Source organism: Procambarus clarkii, chromosome 19, assembly GCF_040958095.1.
Source record: "Procambarus clarkii isolate CNS0578487 chromosome 19, FALCON_Pclarkii_2.0, whole genome shotgun sequence".
Taxonomy (NCBI): domain Eukaryota; kingdom Metazoa; phylum Arthropoda; class Malacostraca; order Decapoda; family Cambaridae; genus Procambarus; species Procambarus clarkii.
In genome coordinates, this window is record NC_091168.1 from 45,935,124 (window position 1) to 45,949,499 (window position 14,376).

The window sequence follows — 14,376 nt, forward strand, 5'->3', positions numbered from 1 at the left end:
TGAAATAAGTAAGAAAGGGCAAAGACATGGTAAACTAAACAAAATTAAACTACCAAAATAAACTAAAAATCAAATTACAGGGCCTACTGTGCACTATACAGTGTACAATTGAACAGCTGAAAGGTTGCTATTTAACAGAGGCCGCAGCTCCTTTATATATAAGGATTCCATTACTCTCAAATCTGACTGGCCATTCATACAAGTGTCCAGAATTTTAAAATCAGATTCCAGCAGAGAATGATCAAACTCATAACAATGGTTTCTAATCTCCGAAAATGCTGGTTTAGACAATGGTAATCCAGTCCTAAAAGATAATCCCCGGTGCTCAAGTATCTTAATCTTAAAGTTCCGAATGGAACTCCCGACATATCCAGCATTACAGCTGGAACAATTATACATATATACGACATTTGAGCACAAGGGGATAGGCACTTTATCTTTAAATTTAAAATAAGAGCCTATGGTATTTGTGTTGACAAAAATAAATCTAAAGTCTACTTGAGGATAACACTGCTGCAACAGTCTCCTCAAACGACTCCAGTTGTTTGGAGGAGATTATAGTTGGACCAATATCATCAGTACTGTTTCCTCCTTAGCACATGAAGTCTTTAACGACTTTGGTAAATATAGATCTACATTCCCTCCTTTTGACAGAAGGAAATTGGAGTGTATTAATAGCTTAAAGAATGATAGGAGTATTTGCATTACCAGGCCAGATAAAGGTAGGGGTATAGTAGTTTTGGATAAGTTAGAGTATGTTAATAAGGTGGAAAGGTTGTTAGAAGACCCCTCTAAATTTACGTTGGTTGATATAGACCCATTCTCGTATATTTTGAAATGTGAGGATAAACTGAATAGAGTTTTAAGAAGTTTGAAAGACTCTCTTTTCGATTATACTAAATTACTTGCAACTGGCTCTAAGCCTGGCATCTTATATGGGTTACCTAAAATTCATAAAACAGGTATACCGATTCGTCCTATTTTATCAGCGATTGGCACTTTTAATTATAAACTGGCTAAGTTTCTGGTTCCATTATTAGAACCATTAACGCATAATGAATTTACTGTGAGAAATTCTCAGGATTTTGTAAAAGAACATTCCTCTTTAAAATTTGAGTTCCCAACTATAATGGCCAGTTTCGATGTTGAATCACTTTTTACTAATATTCCTCTGTTGGAAACCATTGATATCTGTGTAAGTCAATTATTTGCTGACACTAACTTAGTGTCTGGATTTTGTAGTAAAATATTCAGACGGCTGTTAGAAATAGCAGTTAAAGACTCCATCTTTATGTTGAATAATATTTATTATAAACAAATTGATGGAGTAGCAATGGGGTCTCCTTTAGGTCCTGCATTGGCTAATGCTTTTTTGAGTTTTCACGAAATAAATTGGCTTGATAATTGTCCTTCGGCCTTTAAACCAGTCTTGTACAGAAGATATGTAGATGACACTTTTTTGTTGTTTAGAGGCCAATGTCATATTGAGAAATTTAGAGAGTATCTTAATGCACAACATAGTAATATACGGTTTACTGCAGAGTGTGAAGTTGATAATTCATTGTCGTTTCTTGATGTAAAAGTGAATAACCTCAATGGGTTCAACACTAATGTTTTTAGGAAACCAACCTTTACTGGTTTAGGTTTAAATTTTAATTCCTTTGTTCCTGATATTTTTAAGAAAAATGCTATTAACACTCTACTGAATAGGGCCTTTGTTTTATGTTCTAATTGGAATAACTTTGATCAGGAAATTAATTTTCTTGTGAAATTTTTTTTCAAATAATGGTTATCCTTTGCATATGGTTTATACTTTTATAAGGAATTTCTTAAATAAGAAGTTTCACCATCGTGTAGGATTACTACAGTGGAAAGGGATCTTAAATATATTAAATTACCATTTTATGGCAGTATTAGCTTTTCTGTAAGGAGTCGTTTGAGGAGACTGTTGCAGCAGTGTTATCCTCAAGTAGACTTTAGATTTATTTTTGTCAACACAAATACCATAGGCTCTTATTTTAAATTTAAAGATAAAGTGCCTATCCCCTTGTGCTCAAATGTCGTATATATGTATAATTGTTCCAGCTGTAATGCTGGATATGTCGGGAGTTCCATTCGGAACTTTAAGATTAGGATACTTGAGCACCGGGGATTATCTTTTAGGACTGGATTACCATTGTCTAAACCAGCATTTTCGGAGATTAGAAACCATTGTTATGAGTTTGATCATTCTCTGCTGGAATCTGATTTTAAAATTCTGGACACTTGTATGAATGGCCAGTCAGATTTGAGAGTAATGGAATCCTTATATATAAAGGAGCTGCGGCCTCTGTTAAATAGCAACCTTTCAGCTGTTCAATTGTACACTGTATAGTGCACAGTAGGCCCTGTAATTTGATTTTTAGTTTATTTTGGTAGTTTAATTTTGTTTAGTTTGCCATGTCTTTGCCCTTTCTTACTTATTTCAAGTCTTAACATTGTACATTAATATAATCTTTTATTTAGGATATATAATACATTTTTTGGTATTTAATTTTATTTAATTTTTGAGTTTTTTATAAGATTTTGGTTAGTACTTTATAATTGTCGATTATTCTGTTTGTATTTTACATACATTTTTTGTAGATTTGTAGTTATTATATAAATATTTGTTATAGAGTTTAGTATCTATGTGCTAGGTATCAAGTATCACTTCTGATCACTTCACGTAAGTTTAATAGAATGGTTTGTTTTAGTAGTTATAAATTTCATCTTGTAGTTTAATGGATTTTAAATTAGTGTTAATATATGTGACAGTTAATAAGTTTTATTTGTATTGATCACTTTAAGTGCGCTTAAGTGTTTTGTTTTTTAAGCTTTTTCCTTTCTTTGATAGGCAATTATATTCAGTATGAGTTCTTTGTTTACCAGCTATTTGACTGTGATTTTTGTTTTTTCTTTTAGATCTGATGATGAATACGAGAAGTATTCGAAACGTTATGTTTTTTAAAGTAAAGATTCTGATACAAGATGTTCAGTATATCCCTGGTTTTCCTATTCATCTTAAATATATATATATATATATATATATATATATATATATATATATATATATATATATATATATATATATGTCGTACCTAGTAGCCAGAACTCACTTCTCAGCCTACTATTCAAGGCCCGATTTGCCTAATAAGCCAAGTTTTCCTGAATTAATATATTTACTATAATTTTTTTCTTATGAAATGATAAAGCTACCCTTTTCACTATGTATGAGGTCAATTTTTTTTTATTTGAGTTAAAATTAACGTAGATATATGACCGAACCTAACCAACCTAACCTAACCTAACCTAACCTATATTTATAGGTAAGGTTAGGTTAGGTAGCCAAAAAAAGCTAGGTTAGGTTAGGTTAGGTAGGTAAGGTAGACGAAAAAACATTAATTCATGAAAACTTGGCTTATTAGGCAAATCGGGCCTTGCATAGAAGGCTGAGAAGTGCGTTCTGGCTACTAGGTACGACATATATATATATATATATATATATATATATTATTAAATATGACCGAAAAAGTAAGATTAATAATTCTAACACGAATTTTCTCAATCTTTCGTACATTACGCTTCACTGTTGGAGGTAAATAAAAAATCACTTCTCCAAAATTCATTTTTATTTCTAGTCTGACGTGACACGGGCGCGTTTCGTAAAACTTATTACATTTTCAAAGACTTCACAAATACTCAACTGATTAGAACTTACGTATCTCTGATTTTATATCTACATTTGAGTGAGGTGGGAGGGGTGATGTGGCATTAACACAAGACAGAACAAGAGGGGATATGGATAGGGTATTAAAAGTATCAACACAAGACAGAACAGAAACAATGGGTATTGAATAGAAGTGTTTGTAGAAAGCCTATTGGTCCATATTTCTTGATGCTTCTATATTGGAGCGGAGTCTTGAGGTGGGTAGAATATAGTTGTGCAATAATTGGCTGTTGATTGCTGGTGTTGACTTCTTGATGTGTAGTGCCTCGCAAACGTCAAGCCGCCTGCTATCGCTGTATCTATCGATGATTTCTGTGTTGTTTACTAGGATTTCTCTGGCGATGGTTTGGTTATGGGAAGAGATTATATGTTCCTTAATGGAGCCCTGTTGCTTATGCATCGTTAAACGCCTAGAAAGAGATGTTGTTGTCTTGCCTATATACTGGGTTTTTTGGAGCTTACAGTCCCCAAGTGGGCATTTGAAGGCATAGACGACGTTAGTCTCTTTTAAAGCGTTCTGTTTTGTGTCTGGAGAGTTTCTCATGAGTAGGCTGGCCGTTTTTCTGGTTTTATAGTAAATCGTCAGTTGTATCCTCTGATTTTTGTCTGTAGGGATAACGTTTCTATTAACAATATCTTTCAGGACCCTTTCCTCCGTTTTATGAGCTGTGGAAAAGAAGTTCCTGTAAAATAGTCTAATAGGGGGTATAGGTGTTGTGTTAGTTGTCTCTTCAGAGGTTGCATGGCTTTTCACTTTCCTTCTTATGATGTCTTCGATGAAACCATTGGAGAAGCCGTTATTGACTAGGACCTGCCTTACCCTACAGAGTTCTTCGTCGACTTGCTTCCATTCTGAGCTGTGGCTGAGAGCACGGTCGACGTATGCGTTAACAACACTCCTCTTGTACCTGTCAGGGCAGTCGCTGTTGGCATTTAGGCACATTCCTATGTTTGTTTCCTTAGTGTAGACTGCAGTGTGGAAACCTCCGCCCTTTTCCATGACTGTTACATCTAGAAAAGGCAGCTTCCCATCCTTTTCCGTCTCGTAAGTGAAACGCAGCACGGAACTCTGCTCAAATGCCTCCTTCAGCTCCTGCAGATGTCTGACATCAGGTACCTGTGTAAAAATGTCGTCAACATACCTGCAGTATATGGCCGGTTTCAAGTTCATGTCGACTAAGACTTTTTGCTCGATGGTACCCATGTAGAAGTTTGCAAACAGGACACCTAGGGGAGAACCCATGGCGACCCCATCTACTTGCTTATACATGTGCCCATCCGGGCTCAAGAAGGGTGCCTCGTTAGTACAAGCTTGGAGTAGTTTCCTCAGAATACTTTCTGGCATGTCAAGAGGAGTACAGGCTGGATCACGATACACTCTGTCGGCTATCATTCCGATTGTCTCGTCCACAGGTACGTTGGTAAACAGCGATTCTACGTCCAACGAGGCTCTTATCCCTGTGGCCCGTGTGCCCCGCAGTAAGTCCACAAATTCCTTTGGAGACTTCAGGCTGAAGGCGCAAGGAACATAAGGAGTCAGCAGGCCGTTGAGTCGCTTCGCCAGTCTGTACGTGGGTGTGGGTATCTGGCTAATGATTGGCCGAAGTGGGTTTCCAGGCTTGTGCGTCTTGACATTTCCATACGCATATCCAGGTTTATATTCCCCAATGATCTTTGGCAGGTGGAGTCCGGATTTCTTGGCGTTCACAGTTTCGATCAGTTCTGATCGAAACTGTGAACGCCAAGAAATCAGGTACACGTGTACCTGATTTCACGTGTGCTTTGGGGCACACGTGTTCCTCACGTGTGCCCCAAAGAATGAGGCGATTTCATAAAATGTTATGCCCAAGATTATCATCCGAGTGCCGGCAGAGGAGTGGTTCATATAGCTTCGGCTATCACTTCCTTATGTCTGGTCGTGATGGTCAAGCGGATTAAGGAGCCCTGTAGATACCTGTTGCGTTACTCCTATGACTATGGGTTCGAGTCACTTATGGGGTGTGAGTTTTCAGTCACATATAGTCCTGGGGACCATTCAGGCTTGTTGCATTTGTGTTCCTCACGTGTGCCCCAAAGAATGAGGCGATTTGAAAAAATGCTATGATCAAGATTACCATATGAGTGCCGGCGGGGGAGTGGTTCAAATAGCTTCGGCTATCACTTCCTTATGTCTGGTCGTGATGGTCAAGCGGATTAAGGCGCCCTGTAGATACCAGTTGATTTGCTCCTGGGAGTATGGGTTCGAGTCCCTTCTGGGGTGTGAGTTATCAGTCGCATATAGTCCTGGGGACCATTCAGGCTTGTTTGCATTTGTGTTCCTCACGTGTGCCCCAAAGAATGAGGTGATTTGATAAAATGCTATGCCCATGATTACCATCCGAGTGCCGGCAGCGGAGTGGTTCAAATAGCTTCAGCTATCACTTCCTTATGTCCGGTCGTGATGGTCAAGCAGATTAAGGCGCCCTGTAGATACCAGTTGCGTTGCTCCTGGCAGTATGGGTTCGACTCCCTTCTGGGGTGTGAGTTATCAGTCGCATATAGTCCTGGGGACCATTCAGGCTTGTTTGCATTTGTGTTCCTCACGTGTGCCCCAAAGAATGAGGTGATTTGATAAAATGCTATGCCCATGATTACCATCCGAGTGCTGGCGGCGGAGTGGTTCAAATAGCTTCAGCTATCACTTCCTTATGTCCGGTCGTGATGGTCAAGCAGATTAAGGCGCCCTGTAGATACCAGTTGCGTTGCTCCTGGCAGTATGGGTTCGAGTCCCTTCTGGGGTGTGAGTTTTAAGTCGCATATAGACCTGGGGACCATTCAGGCTTGTTTCCATTTGTGTTCTTCACGTGTGCCCCAAAGAATGAGGTGATTTCATAAAATGCTATGCCCAAGATTACCATCTGAGTGCCGGCAGGGAAGTGGTTCAAATAGCTTTGGCTATCACCTCCTTATGTCCAGTCGTGATGGTCAAATGGATTAAGGCGCCCTGTAGATACCAGTTGCGTTGCTCCAGGGAGTATGGGTTCGAGTCACTTATCGGGTGTGAGTTTTCAGTCGCATATAGTCCTGGGGACCATTCAGGCATGTTTGCATTTGTGTTCCTCACGTGTGCCCCAAAAAATGAGGTGATTTGATAAAATGCTATGCCCAAGATTACCATCCGAGTGCCGGCAGGGGAGTGGTTCAAATAGCTTCGGCAATCACTTCCTTATGTCCGATCGTGATGGTCAAGCGGATGAAGGGGCCCTGTAGATACCAGTTGCACAACTCCTATGACTATGGGTTCGAGTCACTTCTGGGGTGTGAGTTTTCAGTCGCATATAGTCCTGGGGACCATTCAGGCTTGTTTGCATTTGTGTTCCTCACGTCTGCCTCAAAGAATGAGGTGATTTGATAAAATGATATGCCCAAGATTACCATCCGAGTGCCGGTAGGGGAGTGGTTCAAATAGCTCCGGCTATCACTTCCTTATGTCCGGTCATGATGGTCAAGCGGATTAAGGCGCCCTGTAGATACCAGTTGCGTTGCTCCTGGGAGTATGGGTTCGAGCCACTTCTTGGGTGTGAGTTTTCAGTCGCATATAGTCCTGAGGACTATTCAGGCTTGTTTGCATTTGTGTTCTTCACGTGTGCCCCAAAGAATGAGGTGATTAGATAAAATGCTATGATCAAGATTACCATATGAGTGCCGGCGGGGGAGTAGTTCAAATAGCTTCGGCTATCACTTCCTTATGTCTGGTCGTGATGGTCAAGCGGATTAAGGCGCCCTGTAGGTACCAGTTAATTTGCTCCTGGGAGTATGGGTTCGAGTCCCTTCTGGGGTGTGAGTTTTCAGTCGCATATAGTCCTGGGGACCATTCAGGCTGGTTTGCATTTGTGTTCCTCACGAGTGCCCGAAAGAATGAGGTGATTTCATAAAATGCTATGCCCAAGATTACCATCTGAGTGCCGGCAGGGGAGTGGTTCAAATAGCTTTGGCTATCACTTCCTTATGTCCAGTTGTGATGGTCAAATGGATTAAGGCGCCCTGTAGATACCAGTTGCGTTGCTCCTGGGAGTATGGGTTCGAGTCACTTATCGGGGGTGAGTTTTCAGTCGCATAAAGTAGTGGGGACCAATCAGGCTTGTTTGCATTTGTGTTTTTCACGTGTGCTCCAAAGAATGAGGTGATTAGATAAAATACTATGCCTAAGATTACCATCCGAGTGCCGGCGGGGGAGTGGTTCAAATAGCTTCGGCTATCACTTCCTTATGTCTGGTCGTGATGGGCAAGCAGATTAAAGCGCCCTGTTGATACCAGTTGCATTGCTCCTGGGAGTATGGGTTCGAGTCACTTCTGGGGTGTTAGTTTTCAGTCGCACATAGTCCTTGGGACCATTCAGGTGTGTTTGCATTTGTGTTCCTCTTGTGTGCCCCAAAGAATGACGTGGTTTGATAAAATGCTATGCCCAAGTTTACCATCTGAGTGCCGGCGGGGGAGTGTTTCAAATAGCTTCGGCTATCACTTCCTTATGTCCAGTCGTGATGGTCAAACGGATTAAGGTGCCCTGTAGATACCAGTTGCGTTGCTCCTGGGAGTTTGAGTTCGAGTCACTTCTGGGGTGTGAGTTTTCAGTCTCATATAGTCCTGGGGACCATTCAGGCTTGTTTGCATTTGTGTTCCTCACGTGTGCCCCAAAGAATGAGGTGATTTCATAAAATGCTATGCCCAAGATTACCATCCGAGTGCCGGCGGGGGAGTGGTTAAAATAGCTTTGGCTATCACTACCTTATGTCTGGTCGTGATGGTCAAGCAGATTAAGGCGCCCTGTAGATACCAGTTGCGTTGCTCCTGGGAGTATGGGATCGAGTCACTTCTGGGGTGTGAGTTTTCAGTCACATATAGCCCTGGGGACCATTCAGGCTTGTTTGCATTTGTGTTCCTCACGTGTGCCCCAAAAAATGAGGTGGATAGATAAAATGCTATGCCCAAGATTACCATCCGAGTGCCGGCGGTGGAGTGGTTCAGATAGCTTCGGCTATCACTTCCTTATGTCCAATCGTGATGGTCAAGAGGATTAAGGCGCCCTGTAGATACCAGTTGTGTTGCTCCTGGGAGTATGGGATCGAGTCACTTCTGGGGTGTGAGTTTTCAGTCACATATAGCCCTGGGGACTATTCAGGCTTGTTTGCATTTGTGTTCCTCACGTGTGCCCCAAAAAATGAGGTGGTTAGATAAAATGCTATGCCCAAGATTACCATCCGAGTGCTGGCGGTGGAGTGGTTCAGATAGCTTCGGCTATCACTTCCTTATGTCCAATCGTGATGGTCAAGAGGATTAAGGCGCCCTGTATATACCAGTTGCGTTGCTCCTGTGAGTATGAGTTCGAGTCACTTCTGGGGTGTGAGTTTTCAGTCTCATATAGTCCTGGGGACCATTCAGGCTTCTTTGCATTTGTGTTCCTTACGTGTGCCCCAAAGAATGAGGTGATTTGATAAAATGCTATGCCCAAGATTACCATCCGAGTGCCGGCGGGGGAGTGGTTAAAATAGCTTTGGCTATCACTTCCTTATGTCCGGTCGTGATGGATAAGCGGATTAAGGCGCCCTGTAGATACCAGTTGCGTTGCTCCTGGGAGTATGGGTTCGAGTTACTTCTCGGGTGTGAGTTTTCAGACGCATATATTCCTGGGGACCATTCAGACTTGTTTGCATTTGTGTTCTTCACGTGTGCCCCAAAGAATGAGGTGATTAGATAAAATGCTATGCCCAAGATTACCATACGAGTGCCGGCGGGGGAGTGGTTCAAATAGCTTCGGCTATCACTTTCTTATGTCCGGTCGTGATGGTCAAGCGGATTAAGGCACCCTGTAGATACAAGTTGCGTTGCTCCTGGGAGTATGGGTTCGAGTCACTTCTGGGGTGTGAGTTTTCAGTCACATATAATCCTGGGGACCATTCAGGCTTGTTTGCATTTGTGTTCCTCAAGTGGACCCCAAAGAATGAGGTGGTTTGATAAAATGCTATGCCCAAGATTACCATCCGAGTGTTGGCAGGGGAGTGGTTCAAATAGCTTCGGCTATCAATACCTTATGTCTGGTCGTGATTGTCAAGCAGATTAAGGCGCCTTGTAGATACCAGTTGCGTTGCTCCTGGGAGTATGGGTTCGAGTCACTTCTGGGGAGTGAGTTTTCAGTCACATATAGTCCTGGGGGACCATTCAGGCTTGTTTGAATTTGTGTTCCTCACGTGTGCCCCAAAGAATCAGGTGATTTCATAAAATGCTATGCCCAAGATTACCATCCGAGTGCCGGCGGGGGAGTGGTTAAAATAACTTTGGCTATCACTTCCTTATGTCCGGTCGTGATAGTCAAGCGGATTACGGTGCCCTGTAGAAACCAGTTGCGTTGCTCCTGGGAGTATGGGTTCGATTCAATTCTCGGGTGTGAGTTTTCAGTCGCATATAGTCCGGGGGACCATTCAGGCTTGTTTGCATTTGTGTTCCTCACGTGTGCCCCAAAGAATGAGGTGATTTGATAAAATGCTATGCCCAAGATTACCATCTGAGTGCCGGCGGGGGAGTGGTTAAAATAGCTTTGGCAATCACTACCTTATGTCTGGTCGTGATGGTCAAGCAGATTAAGTCGCCCTGTAGATACCAGTTGCGTTGCTCCTGGGAGTATGGGATCGAGACACTTCTGGGGTGTGAGTTTTCAGTCACATATAGCCCTGGGGACCATTCAGGCTTGTTTGCATTTGTGTTCCTCACGTGTGCCCCAAAAAATGAGGTGGTTAGATAAAATGCTATGCCCAAGATTACCATCTGAGTGCCGGCGGTGGAGTGGTTCAGATAGCTTCGGGTATCACTTCCGTATGTCCAATCTGTGATGGTCAAGAGGATTAAGGCGCCCTGTAGATACCAGTTGTGTTGCTCCTGTGAGTATGAGTTCGAGTCACTTCTGGGGTGTGAGTTTTCAGTCTCATATTGTCCTGGGGACCATTCAGGCTTGTTTGCATTTGTGTTCCTTACGTGTGCCCCAAAGAATGAGGTGATTTGAATGAGGTTTTATATATATATATATATATATATATATATATATATATATATATATATATATATATATGTCGTACCTAGTAGCCAGAACGCACTTCTCAGCCTACTATGCAAGGCCCGATTTGCCTAATAAGCCAAGTTTTCCTGAATTAATTGTTTTTCGACAGCCTAACCTACCTAACCTAACCTAACCCAACTTTTTCTGCTACCTAACCTAACCTAACCTATAAAGATAGGTTCGGTTAGGTTAGGTAGGGTTGGTTAGGTTCGGTTATATATCTACGTTAATTTTAACTCCAATAAAAAGAATTGACCTCATACATAATGAAATGGGTAGCTTTATCATTTCATAAGAAAAAAATTAGAGAAAATATAATAATTCATGAAAACTTGGCTTATTAGGCAAATCGGGCCTTGCATAATAGGCTGAGAAGTGTGTTCTGGCTACTAGGTACGACATATATATATATATATATATATATATATATATATATATATATATATATATATATATATATATTTATATATATATATTTATATATATATATATATATATATATATATATATATATATATATATATATATTTATATATATATATATATATATATATATTTATATATATATATATATATATATATATATATATATATATATATATATTTATATATATATATATATATATATATATTTATATATATATATATATATATATTTATATATATATATATATATATATATATATATATATATATATATATATATATATATATATATATATTTATATATATATATATATATATATATATATTTATATATATATATATATATATATATATATATTTATATATATATATATATATATATATTTATATATATATTTATATATATATATATATATATATATATATATATATATATATATATATATATATTTATATATATATATATATATATATATATATATATATATATATTTATATATATATATATATATATATTTATATATATATATATTTATATATATATATATTTATATATATATATTTATATATATATTTATATATATATTTATATATATATATATATATATATATATATATATATATATATATATATATATATATATTTATATATATATATATATATATATATATATATATATATATATATATTTATATATATATATATATATATATATATATATATATATATATATATATATATATTTATATATATATATATATTTATATATATATATATATATATATATATATATATATATATATATATATTTATATATATATATATATATATATATATATATATATATATTTATATATATATATATATATATATATATATATATATATATATATATATATATATATATATATTTATATATATATATATATATATATATATATATATATATATATATATATATATTGGTTTATGCATGTTTCATTGAATATGACAGCATATTCTGTATATACTATTTTCTGATTTTGGGCTTCTATCCCTCTTACTTATGCTCTTGCATCAGTGTTCAGCTGAAAGAGGAGTTCACCAAAAGTCATGTTGTTTTCAAGGTGAAAAAAAAAGATTTGAATAACTAAAGAATGTATTACACTAATTACAAAATCACACGATGTTTCGAACCTACATGATTCATTCTCAAGTGACGTTACCGTACAGAAGAATCTATTTTAAACTAACTGTGGGTCAGGTGACCACAAATGGATCGATCACAATGGGATCAGGTGTAAACAATGGGTATATACATTGGATAAGCATGAAGGAGAAAAGAAGCTAAGGATCAGAAGGTTAAATAGAGTACATACAAAGATTAATCAAGCGTAGTGGACGCTGTTTGTCGAGCAGTGGCTTCTCTGTTGGCATCTTGACGTTCTGGTCTTGTTCTTACTCCCATGGTGGGTAGAGTGAAGAGTTCCGTAATTTGAGTATTTATGGTAGGTTGTTCTGCTTTTATGTGGATTGCTTCAAGAATTTATAATCTTCTTACATCTTGGGTTTTGTCTATTATACAAGTGTTTTCATTCAACATTTCTCTTGTCAGGGTGATGTCATGGGCTTGTCTCATGTGATTTCTAGGGACACCTGATTGAAGATGACAGTTCAAACGCCTCGTCAGCTTAGTCGACGTCTACCTATGTACTTAGATTGAAGGTTACATCCTTCATGGGGGCAAGTGTACAAGGTGTACATGGGGATAAGGAGGTCGGTAGTCGTCTTGGTTTCGTAGAATATGATCAGGTCTATGTTTTGGTTAGGAGTAATGGTTTTTACTCCTTTACGGATTATTTTATTTATTATTCTTTCTTCTTTTTTATGTTCACTGTGCATGATTGATTTGTATATAATTGAATTTGAGGTATTGTGGTTTCTGTTCTAGGTTCAGGATTATACCATCGGTCCAAGTGTCTTCTTATAGCAGCGTTTATTTCCGTGTTGCTATATCCGTTGTTCACCTATATCTGAGTTACTCCTTCAAACTCTCTACTCACGTTGCTCCATTCAGAGCAGTGGGTAAGCGCTCGACGAATATAAGCATTGAGAACACTGACTTTGTATCATTGGAGGGCACTCACTTTTACCGTTCAGGCATAATAATATGTCGGTAGGCTTAGTATATACGCTGGTGCTTAAAGAGGGTTCCTGTTTTTGTTATTAGTACATCTAAGAATGGGAGACTGTTATTTTCACTGTTTTCATGTGTAAATCGTAGTACTGACTCCCTCCCTAGATGACTTTTTAGATCAATTAGTTCGTCTGAGTCTTTTACTATGACGAATGTGTCATCTACATAACAGCAGTATACAATTGGGTTTTGTCTGCTACTGAAGACTCTGTCTTCAATGGTTCCCATATAAAAATTTGCAAATAACACTCCTAAGGGGGAGCCCATTGCTACTCCGTGATATGGATACATGTCTCCTTGCAGACTGATGAAAGGGGCTTCCTTTGTACATTTCTCGATAAGACTCTTCAAGTGTGGCTCGAGTATGTCTAATTTGGGGGTGCTCTCGTCTCTGTATACTCTGTCCAGTATCATTTCTATGGTCGTGTCGACTGGGACCTTGATAAATAGGGATTCGACGTCCAGGGAAGCAATGATTCCAACCGGCTGTGTAGTTTTGATTAATTCTAGGAAATCTGCTGATGATTGTAGACTACAGTTGCTTGGAGTGTATGGAGTTAGGCGTTCATTAAGTCTTTTTGCCAGGTGATAGGTTGGAGTTGGTATTTGGCAGATTATTGGGCGTAGAGGGTTACCAGGTTTGTGTGTCTTAACATTGCCTTAGGCCTTAGGCTCGTAACTACCTTAGGCATATCCTAAGTCATAGTCACCTTGGAGTTTAGTGAAATGATCAGTATCTTTCTTTGCGTTGATTGCAGTAATAGTTTTGTTCACTTTGTGTTTAAGATCTTCCACGGGGTTCCTCGTGATTCGTTGAAATTTGGTGTCACCACTAGGGATGATGTTTTTACCTTTCACAGGTGTGGCACGCGTTAAGTAGGTATATAAAGGACACATGCGTATTCGAATGGAACGTTGAGTTAAAATTTCAAAATAAT

At 38.5% G+C, this 14,376-nt stretch overlaps 1 protein-coding gene across 1 annotated transcript in view; it reads left to right on the plus strand.

Annotated features, from left to right (window-relative positions):
• The window catches only part of LOC138366476 (serine/threonine-protein phosphatase 6 regulatory ankyrin repeat subunit A-like), a 208,575-nt gene that overhangs the window by 44,961 nt on the left and 149,238 nt on the right, over nt 1-14,376 (plus strand). The gene's annotated exons all lie outside the window — the stretch shown is intronic.